Genomic DNA, 10,474 nt, shown 5'->3' with positions numbered 1-10,474 from the left:
TAGATAGATAGATAGATAGATAGATAGATAGATAGATAGATAGATAGATAGATAGATAGATAGAACTGTTTCTTTCCCAAGTTTTTTGTGTTTTGTTTTTGACTCACAACACTTAGTCTAGCCTTGGGCTTTTAGTGTAGTATACAGTGGAAGTTGACCCTGAACTCATAATCCTTTTCCTTCCTGTCTCCACTTTCCAAGTGTTGAGATGATAGATATGTATGACCCTTGGCTTCTTTTCATCTTTGATGTTTCTTGTGTTTGTTTTTTAAGCATGGTTACCTGTGTGCATAATCTCTTTCTGCCTTTGGCCAATCCCCTTAGGAGACCTGCTCCTAGAGACTCTCCTCTCCTTCTTCAACACACACACACACACACACACACACACACACACACACAGACACACACACACATTCAGGGCTGTGTGTGAAGCTCCAGTCTCAGACTTTCCTAGGCACCCACCCTTACCCCTGGAGTTTACAGCTCCCTGCTGATGAGCCAGCTCTTTTCTGCACGGAATATCTTTTCTTGCCTAGGAACAATTACAGTGTTAGCACCATGTGCCTAAATGGTGATTTAAAAACAACAACAACAAAAACCCACATTCTTAGGATTCTTAGTTGTACTCAAATTTGAGGATTAATGACTTCCATTATCAGTTTATGGTAGTTCACAGGCATTATTATGTCTCAATATTATAGACAATTTGAACTTTTGTACTTGCCATAAGCTGTCATGACTGTCTCAAGAGTGGCAACAAATGTCTCTGTATAAGAAACAGTGAAACATTTCTTTTCCCTTGTCAGTGTAAGAAGCTTACCACTCGGCTGCCTGCCTTAGTTTCATTGTAGTTAGTAATACCCATGAAGTTATGGGTTTGAAGTGTGGATTTAATGACACACATTAATATGACTATGAAATGGAATAATCCATACTTGGGACCAACTATAATCATTTAATGTCCTCTTTGTGCATCTGTCCTGGGAACACCTGGTATAAGCTGAAGAATAGCTTTGTGAGAGGCACAAGTGTGTTGATGCAAGGGGATAACATAGACACATCTTCTCACAAGACTGTGTTAAAAGCAGAGGTCAAAGAAGAAAATGGGGTAGTGAGGTATTGTCTCTGAAAGCCAGAAGGTCCATATTAGGCCAATGTAGAGACATAGAGAGGGGAAACTGAGGATCATGGACACTGGCCCTTACTGTTGTTGAGGAAGAAGGAACATATTTCTGGGGAAGAATGCAAGACTTCGTGATCATTAGATGGGGGTGGGTCAAAAAAAGCATCCTTAAGAAAGATAGGTGGTGTTTAACCCCTACCCGTAATCTCATATAGGAAGCAGATTTGTCCTTGGTTTGGTTTGGTTTGGTTTGATTTGGTTTGGTTTGGTTCCTAAGAGATGTGTGTGTCGAACACTCCTCTCAGATAGGACGTTTTAAGGGGTTTACATTATTTTTCTCTACAAGACACTTTTTTTTTTTACCACACCATTACTGTAATCACAGAGGAAATGTTTCCAAAGACCAGTGAGGAGAGGGGATATCAAACTCCACTTCTACACAGCTTGAAGCTTCTATAAGTTTGTAGGAGCAAGGAGCTTGGGGAAAGTAACTTTGCAGAAACTTGACAGTGTAGGTGCTGTTTCCTCCAAGGCTGTGGGAACAATCCTCTGTGTAGGTGACCTTACAGCTCCACCTTAGTGGCACATTAGCAAGCATACACTGATGCTGGTGACTCGGGCAAAGGGTTCCCTCACCTATCTAGAATGTGTCTAGATAACTGACTGTTTTAAATCAAAACTGAATTAAAACTGGAGTCTGAAGAATGTTTACCAGGGTCTCCATACAAAGCCTCCAGTGACAAATCTAGGCCACATGTGGTTAGAAAGTAGAAAAGTGGGTGTGGTCCCCCATAGCTTTGCTTATCCTCTTATAGTCAGGCAGGGCTTGAGATGCCACTGTTTGGGTCTACCAGGTGTATTCTCACTGAGGCTGATCTGTTCTCTTTTTCATATATTTTCTCCCTTTTAACCTCCCCTCCTGTTATGTAGCATTTTCCTCCTGGATTAAAACCTTCCATTGTGGAGGGAAAAAATCCTTAAGACATAGAATGTTTACAGGGAGATGAAATATTTTGAGATGGGATGTTTGCATGGTGAAACAAAAGGATCTTCAAAGGGGAGGTGGAACCTTCTATCCTGCAAACAAGTTCCTTAACTCAAGATATAAATAACACAAAATAGCTTCAGGAAGTCCAAGAAACCAACTAGACTCACCTAGCCCCTCCTTCCCAGAGCATTTATAAGCTGTAAGAACTGCAGAGACAAGTTGATTTGCCTAGAAGACCAAGCTGTCTGGAAGAAAGAGAGATCAGGAAGAAAGTACAGTTGAGCTATCTGGAAGAACACTCAGACCAATGGAAGTACCTGAAAAGGACACTCTCCAGCCTGTTGGGCTGCCTTCAGGCTATGCAAGACATTCTGGCTTTCCAGGTTTCACGAGCTGTCACCCATGATGTGGTGGACTCCTGTGATACAGCTGTCACTGGGTCCTGTAAGTAACCCCTCAGCTGATTCCTGTAAATAACTCCAATAAAACCAATTGGTCCCCAAGTTGGACTTCAGAGGAATCCTTACTTTGATCTGTCATCAGTTTCCTGTCTGGATTAAGTAGATGCTTGTTCACAGCTTCACAGGAATAGTGTCACACAATACTTCCTTATAGCCTGACCCTTCCTCCTCCATTTTCCAGACTCTCCACTTCTTGAAAAAGGAGAAGTAGGGAGAGGAGGAGGAGGAGAAGGAAGAGGAGAAGGAGGAAGAAGAAGAGGAGGAGGAGGAGGAGGAGGAGGAGGAAAGAGGTCCTTTCTTGTATTCAGTAAGCTGCACAGTCTTTCCCTCCTCTACTCCTGTCCAAGTCCTTCTCTGGATTTTGTTGTATACAGAAGGCATAGTGAACTTTAGCTGTCATGATAGGGAAGATAGAAGAGTTAAGTTCCCGACGCTCTGGACTGATGCATGCATACATATACACATACATATACATCATATACATATACATTACACGCACACACTTTTCTCAAAACTTACTATTTGGTTCCAAATAGTAAAGACAGTTGGCAAAAGATAACTATCTTTAATGTGAACAACACTGCCCACCTTGGTTAACATGACACCTTCTTCAGTCAGCAGTAGACGGAGAACAACCTGTTCTCATTTCTGTGGTTCCCCACAAGTTACAGACACATGGGAAGATTGGGAAGATGGAGACAAGAGGGAAATTAATTTGCTTTTTTATGCATTGAACTCATGCCTATGACACTTCTTGATGTGGACATTTACTACTCAGCTAAAACTGTGATTCTCGAGCTTACGTGGAAAGCTCAGGATGGTGACTGAACGTAAGGAGCCATCGACAGGTAAACTGTCATTCAACCTAGAGGCTAAGATAAAGTTGTCCAGGGAGAGAGTGGAAAGTAAAAAGTCATTAGGAGAACTGCTGAGACTAACGGCCAAGGAACGGGGAGCAAGAGGAGCCTGCAGAGAGAACTGAGGCCAAACCAAGGGTTCAGAAATGAGCCGGACATTTAACAGATTGATAACTGCGAACACAGCACTGAATAGCAGCCAGTACTATTTAAGGGGTTTTGCATGCATTGATCTGACCCTGTAATGAGCTATGTATGACTATTATTTCCATAGTAAAGGTAATGGAACAGAAGCAAAAGTTTAAATAATCTTGCTAAGATTTCCACAGCTGGTTAGGTTTGGAGTTAGTATTCAGTGTCTGGACACCTGACAACAGAGCCTGCACTCTCTACAACATCCTTATAGCCTCTCAAGAGGTGAAGCAGGGAGACAGTTCAAAGAAAGCACAAAGAACAGTTCACTACATGGGCAGCAACCTCAACCAGCAGCTTCGGAGGGCTCAGCCGTGTGGGCAGACAGCACCGACAGGCAGCAACTGGTAAAAGCTGCGTAAGTGGCCTGAAGAGTCTACAAAATGTTATGTCAGACTTGTCTGATGCAGGATTCTTTCTTCTACAAAGAGCGGGGAGGAAAAAAAAATCCTTCAACGTAAACACTGAAAAATTAAGTTAGTGATGTGAGAGTATTTTTGTATTCAAACTCAGAACATTTATCAGAAACAATAAGAAATATTTCTCCTAATGGCTTTGGCATGGAAATCTGTTTTGGGGTTTTGTGTGTTTTTCTAGGACTAGAACCCTGGGCTCTATGCATGCTAGACAAGTGCTCTGTCCCTGAGTTGTATATATTCCAGCCCTGGCAAGGCAATTTAACAAGTCAGTAATTACCATGCTAACTAAGGGAAGGGTCTCATTTTGCATTTCCACAATGCAAAGTAATAAAGATAAGGAAATGTGTCTTAAGAATGCCTTCTGTAACTCATTCCTAGAAGGGAAATACCAAGGACGAGCGTTAACCCTAAATTGCAAAGTCTTTTAAAGGCATTTTACAATAACTATTTCTATTGAATATTCGGAGGAAACTATTTTTGAGAGAAACAAGTACAAACATTCTATGGAAAATATTTTGTATGTTTAATTAAGATACAAGAAATTATATCCATTCTTTTCCATAGCCAACACTACCTACCAAACAGTAGTACAACTACCCAAATATCTATCTCTCTCTCTCTCTCTCTCTCTCTCTCTCTCTCTCTCTCTCTCTCTCAATTCTTTAACCCTTACATGTTATTCTTTAATCCCTTATGTGTGGGGGCTTTCTGCCTGACTGCATGTCTATATACCCAGTGTAAGCAATGCCCACAAAGGCCAGAAGAGGGTGTCAGATCCCCTGGAACTGAAGTTACAAACTGTTATAAGCCACTGTGTGGGTGCTGGGAATCAAGACCAGGTCCTCTCTTCCAGAGTAACCAGTGCTCTTTTTCTATAAGCCACTTCTCCAGCCCCCTTCCAAAATCTTGAATGAGCTCAAAGTTCATCTATAGTAACAATACTACAGAAAAGTTTTAAGGTGATTTTTGGATGAAATTGGTTGCTAATTGGTTGCTAACTCAGACACAATGGTGCTAAGTTTTCTTAAGAGGGTCTAGTTTGATTTTAAATTTTTATGGTTTGTTTTTTGAGATAAGGTTTCTCTATGTAGCCTGACTGTCCTGGAATTGACTCTGTAGACCAGGCTGTTCTCAAACTCAGAGATCCACCTACCTCTGCCTCCCAAGTACTGGGATTAAAGACGTGTGCCACCACTGCCAGGTTGATCTTTTTTAATTATTACATTTTTTCTCATATGGGCAGTAGGGTGGGTGCACATGCCAAAGCACACTAATGGAAGTCAGAGGACAACTTGTAGGAGTTGGTTCTCTCTTCCCATCACATGGAGCCCTGAGGTGGAACTCAAGCTATTGGATTTTGTAAAGGCAAATATCTTTACACGCTGAGTAATTTCTCCAGGCCTCTCTTTTAAGGTTTAAATAATAAAAACCCTCCTCACTCTATCTTGAAAAAAATGTATTATAGAGAGTTTATTGTAAACATTGTGATTAGACTGATTATAAGGAACATACAATAATAAAGCAGCATAAAGGGCTGGAAACAGGAACTTAAAAGTAGACACCTAAATCAGAAAATGTAGCACATACTTGCAATCCCAGGTATTGTCTGTGATATTTTCAGTCCTGAGGCTAAGGCAGGGAGATTTCAAGTTTAGGCCATCCTGGACTACAAAACAAGTTCTGAGTCAGCCTGGACTACTTAGGCTCCAGAGGGCCTGTGTGCATGCGTGTGTGTGCGCGTGTGTGTGTGTTGGGGATATATCTCAGTTGTTAAGTGGGTGGGGTCCTTGCTGAGCATGCTAGCATGCACAATGCCCTTGATTCCATAAAACTAGACATAGTGACATATTCCTATAGGATCAGAGTTCAAGGCCATCGTTGGCAACACAGTAAGTTTGAAACCAGCCTGGGCTAGATGAGACCTTGTCAGGAAAGAAAGAAGAAGAGAAGGGGGAGGGCAGGAAAAAGGAAAAGAAAGGGACCATATGTCCTCATGTTGGCTTCATATTTTTCTCCTGTTCACAACAGAGCAACTTCTTCTCTACTTTTAAAAGTTTTATTTTAAATTAAATTAATTACTGAATACTACTGTGTGTGTATGTGATGTAGGAGGGAGGGTGTTGGGCTATGTACATGTGTGGAGGTCAGAGAAGAGCTTTGTGGAGCTGGTTCTCTCCTTTCTCCTTTACGTGGGTTCAGGGAGTGAACTTGGGTTGTCAGGTTTGTGCATCCGTGGACAGCAAGCGTCTTTGCCTGCTGAGCCACATCGTAGGCCCAGGACCAGGAACCTTTGCTTTCGGATGCACATGGCCAAACATTCCAACCCCGGCACTGCCAGTCAGTCACCGTAGCCACCCAATTCCAAAGCTGGGCCTAAGTCTTGTGGATCCGAACAAACTCCAAGCAAGTTCAGGGAGTTCATTTTTTCGAGATTGCCACAAGTCTGTTCCTAAGGTCTAAAAACAATGAACTTTGCTCTGCACACTCCAGGATGTGTAAATCAACAGTTCAGCTAAAAAAAAAAAACAGTCACATAGAATGCGGAAGCCGAGCGTCTAGAAAGATTCTGTGCTGTGGTTGCGCTTTCGGGTAATGACACTTCCCCAACTATTGGACTCTAATGAGCAAAGGGACAAATTGAATCTTTTTTTAAAAACAAACTCTGGTGTATCACTGTTTACAAAAACAGGAGAATCAGTCACAAAACAACAATTAATTAAAGATTTTATTCGCATCCTCACAGAAGTGAAAACACCAGCTCTGCAGGCTGACAACTCATTGTCACATCGGTATAGACAGGATCCACTTCTTCACCAGTGTTCACTGCATTAGAAACTGAGTCATCACTGTCTTCAAACAAAAAGACGCCCCCCAACCCCACCCCCGCTCAACATCGCCGCCTGGGGCCGTACCCGCTCGGCACAGCTAGCTGTGTGGGACAGTGCCCACTCAGCACCGTCGTCTGGGGACAGTGCTAATTTTACAGCAGCAGGTTTTAGGTGAGACATGTCAGCTTTACCCTAACTCTGTCATCACAGAACTGACAGGGCTCCCTGCTCAGTTCATTCCACAGCACAGGTCCAGAACTGTTTTTGTAACGGTCTCTTTTAGACATGGAAGTCTTGTCCCCCAAAGGCTCATGTGTCAAAGGTGTGGTTTCCTACTTGTTAATCAATCATTGAGAGGCAATGACCTAATCAATGGATTAATCCAAAGATTGAGTGATAAGTAGAATGTATTATTTTGGGTATGGTAGGAGCCGCGTGCGACACGGGGCCTGACTTGGGGAAGTGGGTTACTGGAGATGTGTTCTTAGGGCCTATGTCTTCTTCAAGACTCCATGCTCCACATCTATCCGCCGGTTGGCTCCACCCACTGGCCTACCATTATGTTCTGCCTGGCTACAGGGCCACGGCAGTGAGCTAGGCAACCTCACAGAAACCATGAACTCTTCCCTCCTTAAGTTGTTTTCTCAGGTATTCTGTCACAACAACGGAGAGAGAACTAAAGGAGCCCCCAGGAGTTCCTGTACGTTGTGTTTCTACTGCACGGGTCCTGCAGTTAGCTGCTAAAGAAGATCTAGTAGACCCAAGGGAGGAATAAAACTAGGAAGAGATACAAGAACCACTCTATTCCAGTCCCTCTGTCATTGACGTGGGTTCTTTAAATCTGGGATAACTTTGGGGACTGCAATGCCTGTATGAAAGACAGACTACAGGTGTCAAAAAATGTGATAGTAAAAAAAATGAGCAGGAGTTTCTTCATAAAAGTATATAAGCAAGTCTAGATAAAAAAAATATTTAGAAATATGTTTAATTCATCTAAAGATTGCCTTCTGCGGTGGTTTGAATAGGTTTGGTCATGGGAAGTCCTCCTATTAGGAGGTGTGGCCTTGGAGTAGGTGTGGCCTTGTTGGAGGAAGTGTATCACTATGGGGGTGGGCTTTGAGGTCCTATGCTCAAGCTCCTCCCAGTGCAGAGATGTGTTTCCCCCTGGCTGTCTGTGGATCAAGATGTAGATCTCTCTGCTCTTCCAACACCACATCTGCCTGCATGCTGTCACGCTTTCCACCCTGATGATAATGCCTGAGCCTCTGAAACTGTAAAGCAGCTACAATTAAACGCTTTCCTCTATAAGAGTTACTTTAGTCATGGTGTCCTAACGAAGACACCCTTCCATTTAGATTTCTACCGACCTCTGTAATAGAACCCACCATTTGTCCTCATGTGGGTAGGTCGCTGAGGCCCAGTTTGGCGGATATTGTTGACTGCTCAGAGTCATGTGCTTGCTTAGTGCTTGCTGCTTCTCCTGACTTCATCCTTCGTACTCTGATATCCCGTGCAACATGTTAGGGTCTCAAGGAGAGACACAACTCAAGGAAGGGAGGCTCAAAAGAAGTGGAACGCCCTCCTTTTTCTTTTCCTTGACCGTATTCTCAAAAATCCCAAATCAGAATTCTTGCTGGGATAGACTTTTCTTCTCAGTAAAGAATTAATTTATGAAGTGAAAGCATTTGCAAAGGTACGAATAGTAAATGATATTTAGTCATAAACCTAACAGGTTAGCATAATAGAAGACAATAGGAGTGATTCTGTGCAAGAAAATCCAGGACCTCTTATCCCATTAGGCTCCTGATATGTTAATGTCAAAGCATGTGAAAAGCAATAGTGCCCCCTGAACACTTTGGTGTATCTGTCTCTAATGAATGCAATATTATTATGTTAAAAACAAGAAAGAAGAAGCATTATCCAGTACAGCATCCAAATGCATTGTTCATGGAAGGACAATAGATTCAAATTTTCTCACCACTTGTACTAATAACACCAGTTTCCCTCCATGATACTACAAAGTATTTTTTAATTTCTTATTTATTTAGAAGCTGGAGAGACAGCTCAGTGGTTAGGAACATGTACTGATCTTGCAAAGGATCCAGTTTGATTTTCAGCACCTCCATAGGGCAGCTCAAAACCACCTGTAACTCCAGTGCCAGGGGATCCAACATCTGTAACTTCTGCAGGAAGCCATGTTCACAAACATGTTCACAAACCTGCACACAAACACACACGCACACACACACACACGTGCATAATTAAAAAATAATTCAAGTTAAAAATAAATAAGTTTGCCTAGTGTGGTGGCACGTGCTTTTAATTCTCAGTCCTTAGGGGCAGATGGATTTCTGAGTTTAAGGCCAGCCTGCTCTATAGGGTGAGTTCTCGGGTAACCAGGGATACACAGAGAAACCTTGTCTCAAAAAAAAAAAAAAAAAAAAAAAACAAAAAAAAATATAATAATGTTGTGTGTTGTTGTTATGTGTGTGTGTGTGTGTGTGTGTGTGTGTGTGTGTGTGTGTGTGTGTGTGACTGGACACTCATGCCATGGTGCATATGTGGGGAACAGAGGACAACTTTGTGCTTTGTGGGCTACATTCTCTCTTCTCACTTTTCTGTGAGTTCCAGAGATGGAACCCTTTTCCCCCTGAGCCCTGTCACCAATCAAATGCTTTATCAGCCTCTTCAGTCGCCGATCCCTCCCAGTTTTGTTTAGTGTTTCTTGTTGTCATTGTCATTGTGTTTTTAGTACTCGTGGCCAAACCTAAGTCCTTGTAGATTCTAGGCAAGCACCATCTGTGTTTGCAGTCTCTCTGTCGATCTCATGCTTTTGCAGTCTCTTTAACCTTGTCTCTGAAACCTAGCATCTCCTACAGCCAGGTAAGCATAGCCGACCACTGAGCTACACCCCCAGCCCTTAGTCTCTTAAAATAGTATCTCCTCCCTCCTTGTGGGGGAACAGTTAGACTCTGGGTACCTTGCTCTACTTTTAAGCAACTGAGGGGAAAGTGGAGGCCTGGTTGATGAATCTGCAGAATCAGCAAACCCAGTCAGATGCGGGCAGGTGAGTTAGGTAATTTAACTGCTGGGTTGGCTTTTCTGGGTTATTTAGGGAATTAGCATGGTGGGTAAAACCCACCAGATGATGTCATCTCCCCTCAGACTTTCTGCACATATTCATCTCCAGATGAAACAGGACACTTGGCTTTTCTTGAGAACACGTCAGTCTTGTTACTTCAACTACCTGAGGCTGACCGAGGGCCCGGCGGACTTCTCATCGGGACTGGCTGAGAATCAGGAAATGGAAAATAGGTTGTCATCGGTTTTTTTTAACCTTTGGAGAATGAGCAATGAGGTAAGGTTTTCCTTACATTGCCCAAATCCTTGACATGAACTACAATCGATTCGTGGCCCAGCTGCTCTATCCCTACAGGACTGAAATCTTCATTTCTAAATTGAAAAGAGGATAAAAGGGAAAGTCCTTCGAGAAGCCAGTATCCTCTTAGATGAGTTATTTCTGTATCTCCCCAGAAATGATCCTGCAGAGCGCTAATGACACATAATCAGATTTGCAGAGAAATATAATTAACGTCATCTTGTTTA

Source organism: Grammomys surdaster, unplaced genomic scaffold (genome assembly GCF_004785775.1).
Source record: "Grammomys surdaster isolate TR1022 unplaced genomic scaffold, NIH_TR_1.0 234, whole genome shotgun sequence".
Classification (NCBI taxonomy): domain Eukaryota; kingdom Metazoa; phylum Chordata; class Mammalia; order Rodentia; family Muridae; genus Grammomys; species Grammomys surdaster.
Note: the sequence above shows the minus strand (reverse complement) of the source record.